At 34.9% G+C, this 14387-nt stretch overlaps 1 protein-coding gene across 1 annotated transcript in view; it reads right to left on the reverse strand.

Annotated features, from left to right (window-relative positions):
• LOC141457654 (uncharacterized) overlaps positions 1-12522 on the reverse strand; it is a 29056-nt gene extending 16534 nt beyond the window's left edge. The window contains exon 1 of the mRNA XM_074134857.1: positions 12222-12522. The gene's annotated coding sequence lies outside the window, so the exon portion shown is untranslated. The remainder of the gene's footprint in view (positions 1-12221) is intronic.
• Positions 12523-14387: the final 1865 nt, after the last annotated feature.

Consider the following 14387-nt stretch of genomic DNA (forward strand, 5'->3'; position numbering starts at 1 on the left):
TAGTATCGAGCTCCATCTCCAGATCCAACTTTGAGACACATTGGAGATACGACATCAACAAGGCAAATTGGCCTGCTTATGCCACCAGAGTGGTTATACCACCCCCTACAGGAAATACCACTCTGGATAGCGAGCTGTTTGTCAAGGCCCTGGAAGAGGCATCTGGTGGTTCCATTCCGAGAGCTGGCGGGAGAGTCCCTCCAACCCCCGTCCCATGGTGGACCCCAGAATGTAAAAGCGCCATAGCAGCTACAAAGCAGGCCTTAGATAGAGGTATCCGACGGATGAAAATCAAATAAACTTTAAAAGACTGAGAGCCAAAGAGAGGCGTATAATTAATGAATCAAAAAAAGCAAGTCTCACCTCCTACGTGTCGAAGATTTCCACATCAACGACTTTGAAGGAGGTGTGGAGCAAAATAAAGGCTCTCTCTGGCGGACGCGAAACCCCGTCGATACCAATATTAAAAGTCAATGATGTCGTCGTTACCGAGCCGCGAGAGGTAGCTGAGTCCTTAGCTGGTTACTTTGCTCAAGTTTCCAGTTCACAAAATTACTCGGCAGCTAAAAGGTAACGTGGAGCAACAGCCACTCGACTTTGAAACCGCTATCAGTGAAACTTATAATGAACCGCTAACCATACATAAATTAGAAAATGCGTTAAAGAAATGTAGAGATTCTGCTCCAGGTGTGGACGGAATCCCATATGCCATGATTCGAAATTTGAATGCAACTGCGAAAGAAGGCCTTCTCCGGTTATACGAGTATAATACCATATGGGAGACCGGCCAATATCCTGATGGTTGGCGGGAAGCAATTGTCATACCGATCCCTAAAGAAGGAAAAGATCCCAGCGATCTCTCCAGTTACAGACCCATTTCGTTGACCACTTGCTTGAGTAAGGTCCTCAAATCTATAATCAATTATAGATTAGTATATGTATTAGAAACTAGAGGACTTTATAGCCAGCATCAAGCGGGATTTCGCAGACATCGTTCCACGTTGGATCAAGTGAGCCATCTAGAGGTCTATGTGCAAAATGCATTTATGCGTAGAGAGCACGTGCTGGCCGTGTTTTTTGACCTCGAGAAGGCTTATGATACAAAGTGGAGGCATGCGATTTTGCGGAAGTGTCACGAATGGGGTCTGAGAGGGAAATTACCAAAATTCCTTCGTGGTTTTTTGGAGTCACGAAGGTTTCGAGTTCGTCTGGGGTCAGTACACTCAGACCAGTACCATCTGGAAAATGGAATACCACAGGGATCGGTACTAAGTGTCACACTCTTCACGATAGCGGTCAACTGTTTAGCCAAAGTTGTAGGAGATCCCCTAAAAATATCACTGTATGTTGATGACCTCGCCATTTATTTAGCTGGCAGGGACTTACAAGAGGTCAATGTACTCTACCCTTAGTTGGACACTCCCTCATTATGCAGCGGTGTACACGGCCGAGTTGTATGCTATATGCCAGGCCCTAAAGCTAATAATGGACAAAAATTACAATAAAGCGATGGTGTTAACTGACTCACTAAGTGCAGTCATGGCTCTCCGGGATAAGTTCTCGACGGACCCATTGGTCTTCAAAATTCTCCATTGTTTATCTGAGTTGTGTTCACGTGGTCAATGGGTGACGTTCGCTTGGGTCCCGGGTCACATTGGTGTGTCCGGTAATGAACGAGCAGACGAGGCGGCCAAACGTGCCGCCTCTACAACTACTGAAGAAGTCATCCCTGTGCGCCCCACTGACCTAAAAGTATATATGAAACTTCTAATGCGAAGTAAATGGCAAGGGCAGTGGGACTGCACAAACGAAAAATTAAAAGAAATAAAACCACGTGTTTGGAATGCTACAGTCGAGAACTACCCGCGGCACGAATCTGTGATTTTGACAAGGCTAAGGATTTGACATACACTTGTGACACATGGGTACCTCCTAATCGCCGAAAGAAGGCCGAGGTGCCCCCGATGCCGAGAAAGGCTGACAGTGTCGCACGTGTTGGAAGGGTGTCAGGCACTGCGTAGCCAAAGAGAAAGAGCAGGCCTGCCACATGTCAAGCGCGTAATTCTTCAAGAGGGTTCTCCTTACATAAGGAGGCTATTTATATATTTAAAACATATTAATTTTAGTTAGTTTATAGTTTAGTTCTTTTAAAGGGGAAAGGAATATCGAGTACTTCCCCCTTGTGTGAAATGTGGTGCGAATGTATTTATTAGCATGAATGTATTTATTGGCGTGAATGTATTTATTGGTGTGAATGTATTTATTGGCGTGGATGTATTTATTGGCGAGAATGTATTTATTAGCGTGAATGTATTTATTAGCGTGAATGTATTTATTAGCGTGAATGTATTTATTAGCGTGAATGTATTTATTAGCTTGAATGTATTTATTAGCAAAATGTTGTATGAATGTTTAGGATAGATCATAGTCCGGGGTTGAAAGAAATTTAATAAAAGTATTTCAACCCCTCTAGGTTAATTTTTAGACTAAGTTTATTTTAGAATGTGCAGGAAAATTTGTTAAAAGTACTGCACATTATCATAGTTCTAAGGAAAATAGCCTCCTTATGGTAGATTAGACCTAGTACTAAGTTATGTAATAAAACACTTTTGGTCTTGATTTAATATCTTAAGTTGATGTAGATAGGGGAAGGCACAAATATATTCCACTCTCCCCCTCGTCGACTGGATCAATGGACAAGAGGGGATGAGTTGGATATATACTCCAATATACCTGGGCTCCACCCTACCTTGCTCAGCAAGGTGCAGTATGTGGAAGCCCGAAGGTACCGCGTGCCGACCCAGCTCGAGTGGATAAAAGACGAGATAAGCTTAAAACGATTAGGGGCGCTAATGACCTCAGCAGTCGATGCTCCAAAAAAAAAACTAAGGAAAGAGGTTAAAAGTGAAGTGATACCAGTTGCTGGAGGTACAAAGTTTATGGCTTTCTGCTGTGGCTTGTGCATAGGTTTTAGACGAGAGAGATAATGGAGAAGGAGTTGAAATTTGTTGAAAACGAGGTTCACTAAGTGGAGGAAAGTCCCTTGGACCTGACTTTGGTGATGGCTGGTTTCTTCTACTTATGAAAGACGATCCTCTATTGAGTCGTTGCTGTCCCTTATGGTGTTACAACCGAGGTACATAGCTAGCAAGATGATTCGTTTGGCCGTTGCACCATTTGCTGATTCCTCACAGGATTTAACGCATCACTAAACCAATGTGCTTTTGACATATCTTGCGTTGAGGAATTTGTCGTTTTTTAAAAGGTTCTTTCTGGTGTAAAGAAGGCGTAGAGAAATCTCTTCATTATTGGAACTCTATGTAAGTTCACAAAGAACAAAGGTAGGAGGGATCTTGGTAGATTTACTTATGATGTTTGTTACATTTTTTTAATTGAATAACTTAGGTTCTTCAGTTCCTTCATAATAATAGTGACGGATGTGGTTTGGTGAAGATGGCGGTCGATGTACTACCCTGAACAGCTTATCCTCTTTTAATTGGTACGTAAAGTAGTCGGACTTGAGTGCCATTAGATACTTTATAATTGTACGGTAGCCCTCAAGGCGGTTAACATTGAGTAGCTAGCTCGTGCTTTACCAGAGAAATTATTTTCTCCAAATAAGCTGGTAAGTATCTTACATACTTTCTCCTGTTCAATGATGTAATTTTCTAAGTAAGCATTGATAGCTAATGGTGCAAACGGTTCAGCAGCAATGAAGCGGGGTGACTGCTGAACACGATTTCTTTTTTAGGCGGCATGAGAATGTACTGGCACTTCAGCATTATCAAGTGATGACAACAAAGTTGGTTTATTGGATATTTTGCATATTTTTATTGATTTTACTTTGCGGCTCTTCTTTTTATTTGATGACTGGCATTGGGAGCTGTCCTTTTATGAGTGAACTGGTAGGTTGCAGTCATGAAGAGGCGTCATTACTCTTGTGAGCGTTTCATCTTGATCGGGATCATTTATTAATTAAATGAATTAAAGATTTGCTTTATTTCTTTAAATGAAAACACAAATGATATGGTAAAGGTTTTGATTGAGGAATAATGTAAGAAAAATGTTTAATAATAAATCAATTTTTTTTTAACAAAGACACTAAAACAATAACTAAATATTTATACATCAGTAATCACTAAAAGTTATAAACAAAAATACAAAATACAAAATAAGGTTATGTTGGGGAAAAAATTGTCATAGTCATTAGAAAAAAAATTAGGAATAAGATAATTATAATTTAATTAAACATTAAAAATGCAGCGTCATTTCAATTTCTGGGAGCATTGTTCGCGCTGTCGGCAGAATGGTGGGGGCCCGGAGGGTAGTTGTGTGTGTGTGCGCTGTGGCATGGGCATTGGTCTGAAAAAATGAAAAACAATACAGTGTAAAAGAACGAATGGCTGGTGCTGTATGCGAGGCGGCAAAGAACTACCCGACACTACCCTGACAAAATTTGGCGAGGGCATGCTAGAGCTGCGGGTGTTAGCAGTGGATAAGCCAAGCAAATCTGATTGTCTCTCGGATTGCCACTCTCTGGGTCCCGGCAGGCTGGGTGACGGGCAGTAAGGAGTCTCCCTGGGTGTAGCGTTTTCGTTAATTAATTTTGTAAATATATTTATAATTTATATGTGCTTTAGGGATATTCAATTAATGGATTATATTATTAGTAGTTATTATAGTTAGAATTGTAATTGACTATTAATTGCTGGACAGTATGTGTTTAGTTCAAGTGAAGTGTTTTAAAGTCTCAACCATGGTCTTTAATTGCAACTCTTAAAGCCAGATGGAGAGGAAGCATTACAGTTATGTTTATAAAAATAGTTTTCTAAAAAAATTAAATTAAATTTGAATGAGAGTCTCGCATGCTCTTTGGATGAAATTTCCTTGCAGAAACAAACATAACAGAAAATAACAAGTTCACTTCCTTCAAAAAGTTTTGCCCGATATCGTTATCTTCTCTTATGAGGGTAAAAGAAAAAATAAACGTTATACAGTCAAAGCAATGGTTGTGTAAAATTGTGGCCATAAGTGGAAATTTGAGTTTGTAATTTTTAAGAAATTATTTATTATTTATACAAATGTACTGCAACAATTAAAAGCAAATTTTAAAACTAGGTGACGTTTTATTTCTCTCATAATAAATAATTGAAATAAAGGCCATTTGGTTGGCAAAGTTCCCCTACTGGAACTGGCAATAACACTCTTAATCCCCTCTTGACTACTCCTTGAACTCACCTATTTCTATGAAAATTATAAATCTAATCGAACAATTTCATAAACCATCCCTTACTTGAATAATTTAGTACAGGTTATTGACCTATCCAAGTTATATATGCAATGGTTACTGAGAGATAGTAGTAGGCAAAGAGGGCGAATATGTATGGCACACGCCACTCTAACTACAAATATCGATTTATATTAGTGAGTAGGTCAGAGGGCCGTAACGATCGAAAATATTCTCACCCGGGGTCCCCTACCTTTGACCTTATTCTGTCTTAGCTGCGCCCTTTGTCGACCTTGAGGTTTGACAATTTCCCGCCACTTGTTCCAGTATTTTTAACTCAAATTTTTTACCCTGTTTTTCAAACTTTTAAGTTAGAAAAAATAAATCCGATGATACATTTCTTTACTGAGATTCGGAGCCGGAATAAGAAAGTGTACAAGTGTGGGAAGTCACTCACGAGTTCAAGATTACCATTCAGCCTGCATACGCATAATAAACTTCCCTTAAAGAGTTCAATTTGAATTTTTTCTGCGATTTTTAAAACTTCAAAGGCAATCATATAAACTTAGATAAAAAGACTAGCTGCTGGAAATTAGGCTAGCAGCTAGCTGGTAGTATTTGGATTAATTTGAGAGATGGAAAAATATAAAAGTTAAGAACCTAAATACAAATTATTAAGATTATTTATTTCTTACAATTATATATTTATACAATAACTTTTGTACTTTTATGATCAAATTCCTTTGCAAGTAGACAACGCAGTCCACAACGACAGAAGACTTACTTCGAACCATAATAGATCTCAACCACCGCTTCCAACTGCTGAAAATACTATTAGACAACAGATCAAAACTCTCTCTGGACAACAAAAGACTTATTAACACTGTCCGATAGGGTTGATCGTCAAAAAGTGCACGTAAAAGCGTAACGTTGAAAAACACCAAACTTTGAAAAAAAAATTCTCGTTTACTGTAAAAGATAAAATTCCCAAATTTTCTTTCAAATTTAGGGCAGATCCTCCTTTATAACTTTTTTTTGCAACAACCCAGATCAAGAAGAATTTGAAAAAAAAGTTACCGAAAATGAGCAAAAACGGCAATTTCAGAAAATGTTCATGTTGTTGTTACCTTTTTTTAAAAAAACGTAGCGTCTAAACGCACGAACCGATTTTTGTGAATGAGGAGTCATCCGATTCAGAATTTTATGTAGATGTTCCTTTTGGAGATCTCGACGCTGAACATCAAAAGGGAGTGGACTTAGCCCCATACATATATATACTCTTTAACAAAAACTTACAGTTTAAAATGTTAAGTATAAGGGTTGATTAAACGCCAAAAGGTACACAAATCAGCAAGTACCCAACATTTCATTAATACTTCATTAATATTTAAGTAATTCTACTGCATTAATATTCATTAATATTTTTTTGAATTTATTAGATGTTTCACAGACCCTTATGCTGGCCATTTTAATCTACAAAATATTTGTTCAAGTAGAACACCATTTAACTTAGATTGACTGTAATATCTAATCAACAAACTATTAATCACAGGTTAAAAAGAAAAACTTTATTAAAAAAAATAAAAAAAAAATATGAGGCTAGAAAATTCAAAAACTTTTTTAAAAAAATGCTTACACCAACATTCATCAATGATTTCATTTATTTATTTTTATTTTTAAATAAAAATCGTTGGTTTAAGTTAATTCTTCGATTAAAGTAATTGTTATTTTATGAAATAGTCAAACGTTTGTAATAATAGGTAATAATTAATCTGGCTTTATAGAAAATAATATAGTTTTCTTCAATTACATTCTCAATCTAGGTCTTCCCACAGTATTATATATTTGGAATATAAGATAAATAAGATATGCATATTTTTATGACAGCTAACATAATTATTCCAGTATTTTACTATAAGTAAAATTAGAGGGACTACATTAAATTACAATTGAGAAATGAATAATTATTGTTGAATAATTTACTTGATATTACCTACGCGTTATTTGTGCTCACAAATACTTCGGAAAGACGAATTCTAGACTGAAATATTGTTTTAAATCCGTGATTCAAATTTAAATAGTAGCCGACTCTACTTAGTCTTTTTCTACTTTAACGTGCATGTACATACTCGTACATACATGTGACTACTCAGAATAAATAGCATAATAAAGATAAATCAGAAGAATAATTTGGAATAAAGCTAAAATAAAGTACCTATTTAATTATGAAGATATAATATAAATTTTATCATAATTAGAACAAAAAAATAAAATATTATGAATGAACAAAGGGAAGGGATTAGCTATGCGGTTAGCGTATTGGATTCCCACGTGGAGGTTCCGGGTTCGAATCCAGCTGCAGACCCTTAGATTTTCTCTTTCTAAGAGCTTCTTACAGCTCACTGTCCGGGTGATGGACAGTGTTGTCTGTAACGAGAGAACACTGTCCGGAGGCCGGCAGTGCACTGAAAAAAGCTCCGGGCGCCAATAACCTTAGATGTTGAAGCGATTTAAATCATAAAAAAAAGAAAAAGAAAATGAATGAACTGGCCAGCATAAGGGTCTGTGAAACATCTAATAAATTCAAAAAAATAATGAAAATTAATGCAGTAGAATTACTTAAATATTAATGAAGTATTAATGAAATGTTGGGTACTTGCTGATTTGTGTACCTTTTGGCGTTTAATCAACCCTTATACTTAACATTTTAAACTGTAAGTTTTTGTTAAAGAGATTTTTGTACCTTTTGGATAGATTTTCCTTTTTGTATGTTCTTCAAAGTTACATATCTGCTTTACAGATTTTATTAAAATTGGGAATAATAAATTTTAATTGTATCATTATAACCTGAAAAGGTGTTAAGTCGGAGTTACTACCACTGGAGAGATCTTTTTAAAGAATGATTATAGTTGCGGTCCCCAAACCATCCTCAATAACAATTTTTTTGAGAAAGCATTTTGAATAAAATAGGAAGGTATTTGTACGTAAATAGCAAAATTAAACTGCGATTTCAGTTCTTCCCTTTAAGAGAAGTAAGAAAAATAAACTGCGATTACAGTACTTCTCCCTAAAAGGCAAAGAGGCAAAGATTTTGAATCGAACGACAATTCATTCATGTAAATCGGTTCACTCATTGATAATTTTAACGATTGCAGTACTTCCTCTTAGTACGGGTAAGAGCATGATGGCACTTCACAGCCACGTAGAGGAGCTTTGATCACTTCTTCATGCTAAATTTTATCAAAATCGGACTAAGCGTTATAGAAATATTGGTAATAATAGTTTTAGAAAGGGCCTTACCTGGGTGGGGCAAACTCCCCTCCTTATGAGGCACAGCGTCGAGACTTTTAAAGAGCAAATCTGTACAAAATTTCGATTCGAATGACACTTCATTCATGAAAATCGGTTCACGTTTCGATAATTTGAAACAATTGCTATACTTCCCCTTAACAAGTGTAAGAGCAGATCGTCGTTTTAATGTTACGTAGGGGAGCCCTAACCCTGTCATCCTACCAAATTTTATCAAAATCGGGCTAAGATTTACAGAGTAATTAATGATAATAATTTTGGAGGAGGCCTTACATAAAAGGGGCTAACTCCTCTCCCATTCCATGTACAGCGTCGAGACCCCCAAAAGGCACATCTACATAAAATTCCGAATCGAATGATACCTCATTCATGAAAATCGGTTCACGCGTTTAGGCGCTACGTTGTTTACAAAAAAGGTAACAACAACAACAAGAAGAACAAGAACAAGAACAAGAACAATTTTTGAAAATGCCGTTTTTGCTCATTTTCAGCATCTTTTTTCTCAAAATCTATCAAATCTAGGTTGTTGCAAAAAAATTACAGTCATAAAGGAGGATTTGCCCTATATTATGAAGAAAATTTGGGAATTTTATCTTTTATAGAAAAAGAGAAAAAAATTGTCAAAGTTGGGTGTTTTTCAACGTTACGCTTTTTCGTGCAGTTTTTGATGATCAACCCTTATACAACTGTCCTACCGGACAGTTTTAATGAAGCTCCTCCAAAATTATTATTAGCAATAAATAACTCTATAAATCTGAACACGATTATGATCAAAATTGGCAGGATCAAAGGGTTAGGGCAGGGGTCGGCAATCTATTTTAAGTAGAGAGCCATTTATCCTTAAATAATTTTAATAAATCTTACCAAGAGCCGCAAGGATGATAGTGTAAACAAACTCTGTAGATCATTTGTATTCACAAATTATTATTTCATGATATTCAATAACATATAAATGTTTTATATATTTATTTTCACATATTGCAAAGTAAATAAACAAATAAATAATAGCTAAACTTGTGTTTGAATGAAAATGGCGGCAGTCCTATATATTACGTACTGTATTTTAATATAATTCTTTAATACAGTGAGAAATGTGAGAGGTGTTCAGTTAGTGCAAATGATGGAAGAGTGTGGTTTGTTCTTGTGTAACGGAAGATCTTTAAGTGATTCCCCTTCGAATTTTACCTTTGTTAGCCAGCGGGGTTGCAGTACTGTTGACCTTGTCTGGATCTGTACCGGCACACTGCAAGTCACTTTTGATTTTAAAGTTGAAAATGTATCAGACATATCTGATCATTTTCTCTGTAGTTTGCAACTTAAATTATCTGGGAATCACTTAATTAAAAGTTGTAATAGCGGAAATAGTAGGATTACAGTAGTGGATAGGGACCCTCTTAAATTAACGAATTTTTTTTCCTATATGCAAAGTAATAACAATATTTACTATGATAGTGGTGACACATGCGATATTTTTAATAATTTGTATGCTACAATATACAATGCTATGGTTGATTGCCAACTGTTATTTTCCATTAACACTAATACACGTAACAGAAGGAATCCGTGGTATACTGTCGAATGTGCTAATGTTAAAAAGGAGTTAAATAGTTTGGTTAAAATTTGTAAGAAGAACTCTTTTAAAAATGATATTAAACACTTATATATCGATTTGAAAAAGAAATATAGACATTTAATTATAAAATCTAAAGATATTTATTTCAAGAATATCAAGCTAGCCTTGAGAGATACGAGAAATCCCTCTGAATTTTGGAGGGTTGTGAGTCTATTTCGTGGAAGGAGAAATGATAAATGCCCGATCCCACTGGAGGAATGGGAGCAGTTTTATTTTTTAACTATGCCCCCAAAATTAGTTACTGACTTTTCTTTTTTTGGTTACTTTAATCCAGATCTGGATGGTGCTATCACGTTAGACGAGCTTCTTGTTAGTATTAGCCAAGCTAAAAATAAAAAAGCCACTGGTGTGGACTTAATCCCAAACGAATGCTTCAAAAATTTACCTCCTCCTTGGACGCACTACTTGTTAAACTTGTTTAATCGGATATGGGATGACGAACGTTTTCCGTCAGACTGGCACAAAATAAAGTTAAAGCTCTTGCACAAGAAGGGTGACCCGTTGGACAAGAGAAATTACAGAGGAATAGCTATCATTAACGCCATAACGAAAATCTTCACTGGTATCATACATAAAAGGTTAATGAGCTGGGTGGAAGACAGGCAGCTTATACCTGAAGAGCAGATGGGTTTTCGTTCGGGAAGGGGCTGTCGGGACGCCATTTTCGTTTTATCTGCCGCAATTAACATAAATCTTAGGCTGAAGAAAAGATATGTCTTCGGCATTTTTGTAGACTTTAAACGTGCCTTTGATTCGGTTTGTCACGAAAAGTTGTGGCATAAATTGTATTCCTTAGGCATTAGTTGCAAAATTATAAGAATAATAATGAATTTGTATGATGGCGCAACACTGACAATCTCTGCTGACGAACTCCTTTCTAAGGAAATCACTGTTTCGGAGGGGGTGTTGCAGGGGGAAATTCTCAGCCCCTTGTTATTTTCCCTTTATCTGAAGGATATTCTAGAGTTCTTCAAAAGTAATGGAGCACAGGGCGTAAGTATTGGACACAATCGTGACCTATTAATGATCCTTTACGCCGATGACATTGTCTTGCTGGCATCTTCTGAGCGGGAAGTCCAATCAAATTTAAACATTCTTGAAGATTACTGCCAAGTTAACTCTCTTACAGTGAATACTAAGAAAACTCATGTGTTACCCTTTTTTAGAGGGGGCAGAGTAAGGAAAACAAGGAGTTTCTTGTTTAGCCAATCTAAAATACAAGTTGTAAATTCGGTCATTTATTTGGGTGTACCATTCTCCACTTCAGCAAAGTTTTATCAGGCTTCAAAGTATTTTCTCTCTAAATTTTATATAGCTCAATCATCTGTTCGAAATATTTTAAAATCAAGTAGGTCTGATTCCTGGAATAGTAAATGCCAGTTGTTTGATTCTTTGGTTGAGAGTGTTGCTTTGTATGGTAGCGAAGTTTGGGGTTGTCTGTACGGAGATATATTAGAGCGAGGACAATTAAAGTTCTTTAAGTATATTTTGAGAGTCCCCTCTAATGTCCCAAGTGCTTATATCAGACTAGAGTGTGGCCGGACTCATACTAAGTTTAGAATCTTTAAAAGAGCTATTGGTTGGTGGGTTGCTATTCTAAGCATGTCTGATGACCGACTCCCGAAATTGTGTTTCTCAAGGCTATTAGAATTAGAATCTAATTTTACATTACCATTTAACTGGGTATCTGTTTTACGGACTCATTTAAATGTAATCGGTTATGAACAATTAATCACAATATCGAATGTAACAGATATATTAAAGTATAAAAATGACTTGATTGCCTCTTATAAAAATCACATGTTTAGTTGTGATGTTGATTTTGCTGTAAAATCTTCCTTCAACAACTTTTACAGGAAAATAAGTGCACTGGAGCCATCTGCAGAATCTTATTTAGAATTAATTGGCAGTATAGAAAAATTAAGAGTAGTCGCACAACTTAGATTGTCGAATAAAAAACGATTCTCTTTGAAAATAGGCTCAAAGAAAATTGATATTTTTCCTGAAAATGTATGTCAATTTTGTAATAATGGCAATAATGATTTAACTCACTTTCTTTTTAAGTGTTCGAGATTTTCAGATCCTAGAGATAGATACCTTTCAGAATTTGTGATCCAGGAGAATATTGCTGATCTGTTAATTATTACTGATACTCATCGTATAAATAGCATTTTTTCATTTTGTAACAGTTGTATTAATTTAATAAGATGATAAAAATTAATTAATTGTACTTCATTAGCATATGTAACAGTAAGAGGGCCACAACAAGTGCGGCAATCACTAGAATTCAGTTATTTATGTTTTCTTTTTAAGTTTTACTTTCTCTTATGCTGTATTATTCAGTCTTTGTCGCAAGAGAGAGAGATAAGAATGTACTCCATTTGAATTTATTGGTTCTCGTTTAATTAAGGATTATATATATAATTTTGGTCTCACAGTCAATCAGAGATATAAACCAACATGTATTAGTGTTGAATTTGTAGTGTTATTTCTATTTCATTTATTTATTTATCTTTTCTTGTAGTTCGTTTCTATATTTTCTTTTCTTTTTCATGCAGTTAAAATGTAATATTTTATAACGTATATATTGAATTATTCCAACTCCCTGCGACAAGTATTTGTATTACTTTATAAGCAGAAATAAATTTATTATTATTATTATAATTCTATTCAATTTCAAACCAAATCTCAATTTAAAATTCTTTTTGAAAAAATATCTTTACTTTAATAAATGAAATTTTCATTCGCTTCAATAAAATTGAAATATACAATTTATTTTGGACAGTCTGAAGAGCAACAAAATTTGGATAAAAGAGCCGCATGTGGCTCGCGAGCCGCGGGTTGCCGACCCCTGGTTAGGGTATACTCTACGTAAAATTAAAGCGAAGTTTTGCTCTCACCCATATTAAACGAAATATCTCGTTTTCTGGTCGATAGAGTTCTACTAAAATTTACACGATTATAGACAATAGTAGTCTCCAAATACAAGTAAAATATAAACAAAATCAACAGAGTAGTTTTTGAGATATTTGAAGTTAAAGTTTTCCAATTAAAAAAAAGAAACACATTTCAACTTAACCAATCTCGAAAACTACTGGATAGATTTTTACTAAATTTTAAACAATTATAGACAATAGTAGTCTCCATACACAAGTAAAATAAAAAGAAAATCTATCAAGTAGTTTTCGAGATATTTGATGTTAAAGTTTTCAGTTTATAGAACGGAAACAAATTTTAACACTAATTATCTCGTTTTCTACTCGATAGATTTTTACTAAACTTTACAAAACTATAGACAATAATAGTCTCCAATTACAGGTAAAATATAAAGAAAATCTATCGAGTAGATTTCCAGCTATGTGATGTTAAAATTTTCAGTTAATAGAACGGAAACAAAGTTCAACACTAAATATCTCGTTTTCTACTCGTTAGATTTTCACTAACATTAACACGATTATAGACAATAGTAGTCTCCATATACAAGTAAAATAAAAAGAAAATCTATCAAGTAGTTTTCGTGATATTTCATGTTCAAGTTATCAGTTTTTTTGAACGGGAACAAATTTTAATACTAAATATCTCGTTTTCTGCTCGATAGATTTTCACTAAAATTTACACGATTATAGACAATAGTAGTCTGCATATACAAGTAAAATATAAAGAAAATCTATCGAGTAGTTTTCGAGCTATTTGATGTTAAAGCTTTCAGTTAATAGAACGGAAACAAAGTTCAACACTAAATATCTCGTTTTCTACTCGTTAGATTTTCACTAACATTTACACGATTATAGACAATAGTAGTCTCCATATACAAGTAAAATAAAAAGAAAATCTATCAAGTAGTTTTCGTGATATTTCATGTTCAGGTTATCAGTTTATAGAACAAAAACAAAGTTTAACACTAAATATCTCGTTTTCTGCTCGATAGATTTTTACTAAAAATTACACCATTATAGACAATAGTAGTCTCCAAATACAAGTAAAATATAAAGAAAATCTATCGAGCAGTTTTCGAGATATTTGATGTTAAAATTTTCAGTTAATAAAACGGAAACAAAGTTTAACACTGAATATCTCGTTTTCTGCTCGATAGATTTTTACTAAAATTTACACGATTATAGACAATAGTAGTCTCCATATACAACAAAAAAATAAAGAAAATCTATCGAGTACTTTTCGAGCAATTTGATGTTAAAGTTTTCAGTTTATAGAACGGAA

This window comes from Rhodnius prolixus, unplaced genomic scaffold, assembly GCF_049639745.1.
Source record: "Rhodnius prolixus isolate KJV_2025 unplaced genomic scaffold, Rpr scaffold_46, whole genome shotgun sequence".
NCBI classification, from domain to species: Eukaryota; Metazoa; Arthropoda; class Insecta; order Hemiptera; family Reduviidae; genus Rhodnius; species Rhodnius prolixus.